Here is an 11,017-nt window from a genome sequence, read left to right as displayed (position 1 = left end):
GGCAATAACTCAGCCATCCGGCTCATGGTTCAATCAAGAACCAGCCATTTATCAATAAATATAGCCCTTCGACTCATGGCATACACGGTACTTCTACCGTCATCCTCCATATCTCATATAATCATCGTTGATCATCATTGATCATAACTTTTCCCCTTGCTTCACTTGCAAGTTACCACATCCCCTAGCTCCTTTCTCATTACTAGGCATATCATAATGATTTAATACATAAGGGGTGAGATCGGAGGTTTAGAAGTATGAGTTTTGGCTTTTAAAACTCAAAAATCAACTTTGGGATGAAAACAGGGCCACGCGTACGCGTACTCAACGCGCACGCGTGGATGGCCACAAAGCTCTTCGACGCGTATGCGTCATACACGCGGACGCGCGGATTGAAACACAGCCAGACGACGCGTACGCGTCAGCTACGCGTACGCGTGGGTGCATTTGCGCCCCAGGCACAAAACTGGCACAACTCTGGCACAACTCTCGGGAAAATGGCTGGGCATAGGGTGCAGCGAATCGATGCGCACGCGCACACCATGCGCAGGCGTGGATGGTGCCTTCTCGAAGAATGACGTGTACGCGCCAAGTGCGCCTACGCGTGGAGGGTCATTCTGCTAAAAATTTTCTAAGTTAAAAGCTGCAGAATTCACAGATTCAACCCCCAATCTTCCGACGGACATAACTTTCTCATTTTAAATCATTTTTCACCCGTTCTTCGAACGGCATGGACATCCGGATCCAATTTCATTTCTAAACAGATTTGGCACAAAACAGAGATCCGTAGTCTAAGTTATGTCCCATCAAAGTATGCCCAAAAACCATGTTTTTCATACAAAACCACAAAGTGCCATTTTCAAAACAAGCCATTTTCAACCCTTTTTAAAATCAACCAAAACATGCTAGTTTCAACCCTTTTTGAAACCAATCAAAATATACCAAAATCAACATCAAGCCTCCTCAACTCATACATTAATACTTTACCACGATTCACAAAACCACCATACAACCATTTTTACCCATTTCAAACAAATGGCTAAATTACGAATATATCAACATGTCATACATCCTTCCTCATCCCAATTTCTAACAATACTATTTCCAATCAACCATCATTATACATAATCAATATCACACTCACTATCACGTGGTTTCACCCCCAAAATCAACCTTAATCATTCCTCAAGCATATATCACAACGTACACATCTCTCATGCATTATCATACCATCAAGGCATTAATAATTATACTCACATACATGACCACATAATATATCTCAACCAAAATCCAACATACTTCATCTATACAATTTCATCCAAAATTATCAATTTCCACACTTCAACTCCTCAAATCTCAATATTCAATAACCAACCCAATCATTCATATATTCATTATCTGAAATTCATCCAATCACTTGTGTCATCATACAATGCACATATCAACTACCTTCCTTACCTCTTCCCGGCCTCCGGCCCAAAATTTACGGCCTCCGGCCCAATTTCACAATTTAAATGCATAAACCACAAATCAATACTCATTACCCATCAACCCAATCATCAATTCACATTACATACCAACTATGCATCTTAGCATCAACCATTTACACAATCCAAACTTAATCCTAGGGGCATCTAGCCTAGGAATTCTCATCACACCACACGGTACTTAAATGAAACTTAAACCGTACCTCTTGTAGCCAAATCAATTGAGCCTCTTCTTTGGAAGTCTCCACCAACCTTAGCCCTAAGCCTCACCAAAGCTCCTCAAGCAACACCAATCTCCCAATTGTGCACCAAAACCATCAAATACACTAACATAACCAATATCACATTCATACATCAACCTAGAGCTCATAAAGATGATAAATCACAAGGGTTTGAGCACTTCTTACCTCATCCCATATGAAGTAGGGATAGAACCCACTTAGAATCCATGTTGGGGTATCCCTAAACACCCAAAATCACAAGATTTCAACACTAACTTTCCAAAAACGTGTAATAGTAGGGAATTTCGGAAACTGGGAAGATATGAATGGAATACTCACCACAAAACTTAGATAGAAATGTAGAGGATGAGAAGAGCGATGCGTGGCCACAAACGGCTCGTCAATTGGAGCTCCGTAGCTCAAGTTATGGTGGTTTGAAGATCAAAGAGAGTTAGGTTTTCTCTCTTCTCTTCTCTCTTCTCAATTCAGCGCCCAACACTCATTCTTTAGGGCAAAATGAGCTAAAATACTCATAACTAATGTTTATATATGTTGGGTCTTGGGCCCACTTAGGTCCAGTTCACTTATTTTTGTCCGTTGGCCCAATTTTGGACCAAAACCTTTAAGATTAGCGCTCTAAATCGCACTTCAAATATTTTTACCTCCCCTAATTATAATTCATCATTTCTTAATCTTATTTACTCATAATCAATTTTCTCAGCTGTAGTACCAGACAGATCTCAGCCGGTACTTCCGGTCAAAATTCCACTGCGTGCTTTTACGCAGAAAACTATGTTTTCCGACTCGAAAAAATTCACTGAATCCAAATATCATATTTAAATCATCAAATTCCAATTGCCAAATCTTCCATCCATATTTGCTCCTACTTAACTTGTTATTTAATTAATTTTGGTTAGACCAGGTATTACAACATGCATATATATATATAATATAAAGTATTTTTAAATAAATCATAATGATATTTTGATAATTTTTTGATATTAAAACATACAACAACAACAACAAAGCCTTGTCGCACTAGGTGGGGTTGGTTATATAGATCAAACGACGTCATTGAACTCTATCATGTTTACAGAGAGACCGCTTATATATAGATCTCGTTTGACCACCCCATGGATAGTTTTCCTAGGTCTTCCTTTACCTTTCATCCATTGTCCATCTTCCATCTCATCCACCCTCTTGACTTGGTACTTTGTCAGTCTTCTTCTCACATATCCAAACCATTGAGAAGCGATTTTATCATTTTTTTCCACAATAGGTGCTCTCTCTCTCTCTCTCTCTCTCTCTCTCATATCTTTTTTTCTTATTCTATCCAATCGTGTATGACTACTCATCCATCTCAACATCTTCATCTCTACCACACTTAACTTGTATTCGTGCTCCTCTTTGGCCGTCTAACACTCTGTACCATAAAGCATAACTAGTTTGATAGACATTAATTATATAAAGTATTTAAAATATTTTTTGTTTTAATAAATAATATATACTGTTTCTAAATTTATTCCAAAAATACATGTTAAGAATAAGGTTGGATACGCTGACACGTGATGGTATTTAAATGTGTCCAAGCGTGCTTGGAGAAAATTTTTTTATTTTTTATTAAGACACAGTTAGACACAATAGACATATGTGTCGGACGAGTGTCGATAAATGTCGTAACCAAAATATGTCAGACACGAGAACACAGTAACTCAACGAAATGTCCGTTTTTCATAGATTAGCACTTAATGATTTAATTAGACCTGGTTAGGTGAAGTTTGGTGGTGATTCAGAAGTATAAGCTCAGGTAGAGTTTATGTAATCTCCTTTTTTTTTAAGTTAGATTAGTAACTAGAAGTTTGACTAAATTTGACGTAAGCTTAATGGCTTTGAATTTGGTTTAAGTTCTAGAATTCTAGATGAATTAGAGTTGTAATTTATTAGAATTGGTGTCTATAATTTAATTGATTATAGTAAAAATTAAGATTCTAGATGATTTATTAGGACTTTTTAAATTAAAATTTTCGATGAATTAGGGTTGTAATTTATTGTACTTAAAAATTAAATCAGGATTTATGACTGCATTTTCATCTTCTCTCATTTTTATTACTATTCTATTAGTACGAGACAAAATAAAAAATAATCCCGTAATTTATTGAATTACTGCATTAGTAATTTTAAAATATTTTTTTTATTTTTTATTCAATAGAGAAAGTTAAGAAAATCTTTACCATTAAATTTTTCTTACTTAAATCCTTTTTTTTTAGACGGATTGACTTATTTAAGGCGATTAATTTATTATTTAATTATAATTTTAAATTTAATTGTGTTATAATAAAATTTATTAGAGATATATTAGTTTATATATATTAAAAAATTATTAAAAATAATAATAAAAGAGATAAATTTGTTGACAAAATAATTTTAACATACATTTTAAACAATAAATTTTTATTAAAGACCAAATATTATTGATCCAAAATTTATTAGAAATCAATTAAGTTTTAATTAATATTAAATTGGTCTCTTACGTTTGGACATAATTTTATTTTAATCCTTAAGGTTTAAACTGTCCTATTTGAATCCAAACAAATTTTATTTAGCTTCAATATAGTCTCACCGTGAGGTCAAAGTTAAATAATTAACGAAATATCCTACATGACAACGTTACAAGAACAAGGTCGATAATCTGGAGAATAAGTACAAGCTCTAGAGGTACAAAAATCAACCGTTGATACATCAATATATTTATTTATCATTTTTCTTACAATTTAAATAAAATATTTTTATAGAGCTGAGAAGACTGATAAATAAATGTATTGATGTATCTATGGTTGATTTTGTGTCTCTAGAGCTTGTACTTATTCTCCAGATTATTGACCTTGTTTTTATACTGCTGTCATATAGGATATTTCGTTAATTATTTAACTTTGACCTCACGGTAAGATTACATTAAAATTAATGAAACTTTTTTAGATTTAAATAGTACACTTTAAACTTTAAAAACCAAAACAAAATTACACCAAAACATAAAAGACCAATCTAATACTTTTCTAATAAATATTTAGTATACGTGGAGAGATAATCTTCAAATAAATTTTATTAAGACAAATAAATTTTTAAAATGTATATAAATTTATTTAAAATATTATTTATATATTCTTAAACCTGTAACCTTTAAATGAGCATAAAAAAATGGGTGCCACTTAGATAAATATAAAAAAAATCTTTTTTTAAAGACACATTATTTCTACCAATTAATGTTCGACACCTAGTATTGATTAAACCAAAATTCGGTTTATCTTTAACGGTTTTTTTCTTTTTATTTGTGGTTATAAACGGTTCATTTTGGGTTTTTCCTCTTGCCGGTCCTCCCCCCTTACTGCCGCGGTCTTTCACTCTCACGGTCTCATCGCAAAGTCGCTGTCTCCGCCTGAGAGATTAGGCAGAATCGTCGCCTTCCCTCGTCGCAGCCTGAACGTCGCCGCCGCCTCCAACCCGGTCTTCGTCTCCGTCTCCAGCAAGATCTTCTCCAGTCTTCGTCGCAGCTCGTCTGTTAGTCTCTTCGCCGTTCGCTGCTCTTCCTTACGGTAAGTCTTCTGTAATTTTATTTAGTGTGTGTCTTTTGATCTTGATGGATTGTGGTACTTGAAGACAAAGGAATGCTGAAGAAGATTGGAATCATTATTATAGCAAGAATATTGTTGAGGTGCTGATTAGTTTTAGTGATTAATGATGATGATGATGATGAGATGATTGTGGATGTTGTTGCTAAAAAAGCTCTATTACTTGTGCTGTTATTTTCAAACAGAGTTACAGATGATTGAACAAAATGGCTCAGTGGGTGGGTGTGCCTCTTTTGCCATTGTTGAATTTGAAGTACAAAATTAGTGAATTTCTGTGTAAACAACTAATCTTGTGCCATTGTTAGAATTTGAATTTATCGTTGTCCTGCATATTTGTATCTTGAAGTTTTGTATATGCAATGTAGATATTAAAGAAGAACTTGCAGCAATTCATATGATTTGGTGTTGCCTTGACTCATTTTAATATCTTTATTTTGTTTATGTTATATTTTTTTTGGTTGGTTTTTTAAAAAAGACTAGTACCAATATTGTTGTTATAATTGATAAAGAGAAGAGAATATATATTATCCTGATTCTTAATATAATTTATTCTAAGTTTCTATTTGATGATGAGCATTGTTGGAACTCAGAATAAAAAAGAGTTTTTATAGTTCTTCACTTCTTCTCCAACTAAATGACAAGCTAACACCATGAACGAGAATCATGTATCATTTTGAATTGAACTAATAACGTTACGTGCTTTATATGATTCTGTTTTTATATTTTGCAAATGAATCAATTTATGATTCTGTTCTTAATATAATTTATTCTAAGTTTCTATTTGATGATGAGCATTGTTGGAACTCAGAATAAAAAAGAGTTTTTATAGTTCTTCACTTCTTCTCCAACTAAATGACAAGCTAACACCATGAACGAGAATCATGTATCATTTTGAATTGAACTAATAACGTTACGTGCTTTATATGATTCTGTTTTTATATTTTGCAAATGAATCAATTTATATACTAAAGTTTTGATTAAAACTAATGAAAATTGACGGAAAAATTCAAATGTATTTGATAAATATCATACTTTGATTACATGTATGAATTTAATATTTGCTATAAGAGGATAAGCTTCCTCAAGATAATATATTATAGGTAACTTCTATTACAACAATGAATCAATGCCTATAGTACAGTTGATATTAAATATTTGGCCTATGTTTTGCCAATTTTTTCAATCTTTTGTTATTAATTCATTAAAATACATTGAATGGTGGAATCACGATGGATCTAAATGCCAGTTAATCTCCAATTGAGAGCAGTCAAGTGAGCCTTTCACTCTATTCAAAGCTGCTTGCCTGTGTTGCAGCAATGAACGTGAGGGATCTTCAATCTGTTTGGAGCTTCTGCCACCTTCACTTTTGCAGGGAAATTTCATTGACAATTTTTTTCATTTGATTCAAAGGCACAAGCTACAATGATGAAGGAACATAATACAAAATACATTAACCGCAAAGTCATGTTGTAAAAGCTTAAAGGAGCTAGGTGATTATTTGAGTAAAGACAGCAACAAATTCAAAGTCCAGTCACGATAGTCAATAACAAATTCAACTCAGATGATTTTTAACAACAAAAAAATTAACTCTGATTATTCAGCAAAACAACCACAAATTTAAAGTTCAATTACTAACAAATTCAATTCATGATAACTTTCAGCAACAAAAAGATTTACCTAAGTAATTATTTGAGTAAAACAGCAACAAATTCAAGGTTTAGTGACGATAATCAATAACAAATTCAACCAATTCAGGTATCAAGACAGACCCCTTATATTGTATTTGTTGAATGCACTCCTATGCTCTGTTGCCTTTGCACTGCCCCTTAGTGTATTCAGGATAACAAAAACAGAACACATTATTTAAGATAAAGGTAATTGATTTCTTGAAAATGTTGACATAATGTTAAAATTAATTGTGTACCAAAATAATAAACCATTAAAAATGAAAATTCATTAGAGCTTAATAGACAGAACCCTAATGTCATCATATCAACAACCAAAGAACATGCATGGATAAAGTTCCAAAAAACAATTATCCTGCCTCGTCTACCTTTAGATAGACTCCAAATAATATGTTAGCTAATCACCAAAATATCTCACAATACATAATATGCTCACACAATGCTAATTCTACCATTGTAATTTTTTTATATAAGAATATAAACGAGTAACAAATTAATATTAAATTTTATGCTTGCAGCAACAACTTTTACAAGTACTGTTCAGCATCCCCAAGACATATCTATCTAAATAAACTATTAATCCAACTTCTAGACTGAAGTATACATATGGTCACAACTAATTAGGTTCAATCCAATCACAATGTAAATAGAAAATTTCAGCTCAATAACAAATTATTCAAGGTTCAGTGATGATTATCAGCAATAGAAAATATAGTTTGGTGATATTCTCAGCAATAAATTTCGGCGGCAAAATCAAAGTGCAGTGATGAATTAGAACAACAAAATTAAAAAAGAAAGAACATGGGAATTTGTTGGAACTAACCAAATTGGAGACCAGCTTCTGGTTGTGCGAAGGAAGCTGACGGCGAAGAGGAAGCTGGTGGCGAAAGTCGAAGCAGGAAGACGACAACGAAAATCAGCCCCGGGACCGGATGCTTCTGCCGGCGGCGGCGACGAGCACAACAATGGCAACAAAGCCGCCGGATTGAGTGTGAGATGGTGATGAGACAAGGAGCGATGACGACGACCAATTCCGGGACCTGCTGCTTCTGCCGCTGACGACGACGAGGGCAGGAAAGGCGCGTGAGCGCGACTGATGCGAGATGGTGGTGAGTGACGGCACAAAGAGGGACGACGAGCTTGAGTGGGATACCGGAGACAGTAGAGAGACCGGAGCCGAGAGAGGGAGACAGCTTGTGCGAGAGCAACTGAGCCACGATGACAGAGATGAGAGAGCTCAGCTTTAGCGAGAAAGTAACGTTGAGGGAGGAGATGGTGAGGAGTGAGGGGTAGGGTTTTGAACGATGTCGTTTACCAAAGTAAAAGAAAAAAAAATGACCCGGTCCGGGTTATGTAAACCGGCCGGGCCGAATCAAATTTAAAAAATAAATTAATCAGTTTTATAAATAGACCAATCAAAAATAATCCTTATCGAGTACTATTTGGATTCTTTAATCGAAAGATTTATAACCACTTATGTTACCAACGGTCCTTTCTCCATGTATTATTATCCTCATTACTCTTGAAAACTTAAAAAGTAAAAAAAAGAAAAGCAACTTTAAGAAAGCACCCCCTTTAATTATGGCTTAATGTTCAAATTCGTCCCTGAAAGATCACGCGATTTTTATTTTCGTCCCCAAATGATTTTTTTAATCAAATTAGTCCCTGAAAGATAAACTGTTAGTCAAATTAGTCCTTCCGTTAATTGGATGATGACGTGTCACGTTAAGTGCCACGTGACATGATGACATGACATGCCACGTGGTAGGTCAGTAACACGTGTCACGTCACGTGACATATAAACAATTTTTCTATTAGTCAAAATAGTCCTTGAAAGTCTAGACGTAAGTTATTTTCATCTCTCAAATTTTAAAAATTAGTCAAACTAGTCTTTATATAATTTTTTTATAATATTAAATTTATAATATTTTTTATACTACTAATTTTAATATTATTTTTTAAACATTAATAAACAAAATTTTATTTATATAAAATAATAAAAATAATTAAATTTTTATAAAGTTATTTTGTCATTTGTATTTTAAAAGTTTACATTTTTAAATTGTAATTTTTTATGTGAATTTTTTTTATTTAAATGAGTTTATCAAATTATTGTTGATTATATATTTAAAAATTTAATATTTTAAATTTTACTAAATAATATAGTAATTATTTTAAATTTTAAATCTTTTAAATTTTTTAAAATTATAATTTTTATTATTATTTAATTTATATAGTAAAACTCAATAATTAAAAAATTGGTTTATGGAATCACTTTTTGAATCTTAATATTCTAATATAATTTTTTAAATAATAATAATAATAATAATAATAATAATAATAATAATAATAATAATAATAATAATAATAATAATAATTAACCAACAAATTTTTAATATTTTGTAAAGTTTGGAATCGAAGCAAAATTTGTGAATCTTCTTGAATTTTGACTCTAAGTATCACTACTATTACTTCATATATATAAGTAATACCGTAATGGAAACAAAAAGATGTAGTTGAAAAAAAATAGTGGTATAACTTTGTTTAGGTTAACATACATAAATTTTTTATTTTGAGCATATAACTTTGTTTAGGTTAATAAATACATGCATTTTAATTTTGAGTATATATATATTTCAGCAAAATGTAGTAATGTAACAAAAAAGATTTTAGAATAGAAAAGAATAGGAGAAATTTTGAGAAGAATTAAAGGAGAGAGATAATTTTATGAAGAAAAAATAAAAAAATTATATAAGGACTAGTTTGACTAATTTTTAAAATTTGATGGATGAAAATGACTTACGTCTAGACTTTCAAGGACTATTTTGACTAATTGAAAACTTTTTTATATGTCAAGCGACACGTGACACCTGTCACGTGGCACCTGTCACGTGGCGTGCCATGTGTTACTAACCTGCCACGTGGCGTGTCACGTCATCATGCCACGTGGCATTTAACGTGACACATCATCATCCAATTGACGAAAAGACTAATTTGACTAACAGTTTATCTTTCAGAGACTAATTTAATTAAAAAATCATTTAGAGACAAAAATAAAGATCACGTGATCTTTTAGAGACGAATTTTAACATTAACCCCTTTAATTATTTAACAAGCCACCATATCTGACTAAAATCAAAGTCTTACCCCACATAAACATGACATTCGTCCCTTTCTCTTCCCACCACACATTCTTCCACTCCCCACCCAAACAAAAACTACTATACACACTGACACTCACCCTCCCTCCTCTCACTACCAATGGCAGATTCCACAACAACCCCCACATGGCACCAACTCTTGGGAAGCAACAACTGGGAGAATCTCCTTGACCCGCTCCACCCTCACCTCCTCAACCTCATCCTCCGCTGCGGCGACTTCATCCAAGCCACCTATGACGCCTTCAACAACGACAAAAACTCCCCCTACTGCGGCTCCAGCCGTTACGGGAAGCCCTCTTTCTTCAAGAAAGTCATGTTTGATGATCTCGAAAGTTACACTGTCGCGTGCTTTCTGTACGGCACCGCGCGCGTGTCCGTCCCCGAAGCGCTTCTTGCACTCCCTTTCACGTGAGGCGTGGGACCGCGAGTCCAACTGGATCCGGTACATAGCTGTGACGATTGATGAGGTCAGCAAGAAGTTGAACCGGCGTGAGATCTATGTTGTGTGGCACGGCACCACCCGGGACTTTGAGTGGATTGATGTGTTTGGAGCTGCTCCTGAATCTGCAACCGGCTTATTGAATGCCAAGAGTTTAAGGTATTTATTATATTTTTGCATATATATGTGGAATGGGCTTGAAATTGTCATAAATGCTTAAAATTGCAATAGTAATTTATAATTGGGTATTTTTTGTTTAGAAAAAAAGTTAAATAAAGAAACGGAAGGATCGTTCGACTTTGATTTCTTTTTTTTAAATATGATGATGCAAAAAGTCATTTGATGGAAAAGAACTTGCATGAATAAGGGTGGGTTTGAAAACTTTATGGCTATTTTTC

The sequence above is a fragment of the Arachis duranensis genome, chromosome 3 (genome assembly GCF_000817695.3).
Source record: "Arachis duranensis cultivar V14167 chromosome 3, aradu.V14167.gnm2.J7QH, whole genome shotgun sequence".
NCBI lineage: Eukaryota > Viridiplantae > Streptophyta > Magnoliopsida > Fabales > Fabaceae > Arachis > Arachis duranensis.
The sequence above is the reverse complement of the archived record's forward strand: the minus strand, read 5'-3'. Positions refer to the sequence as shown.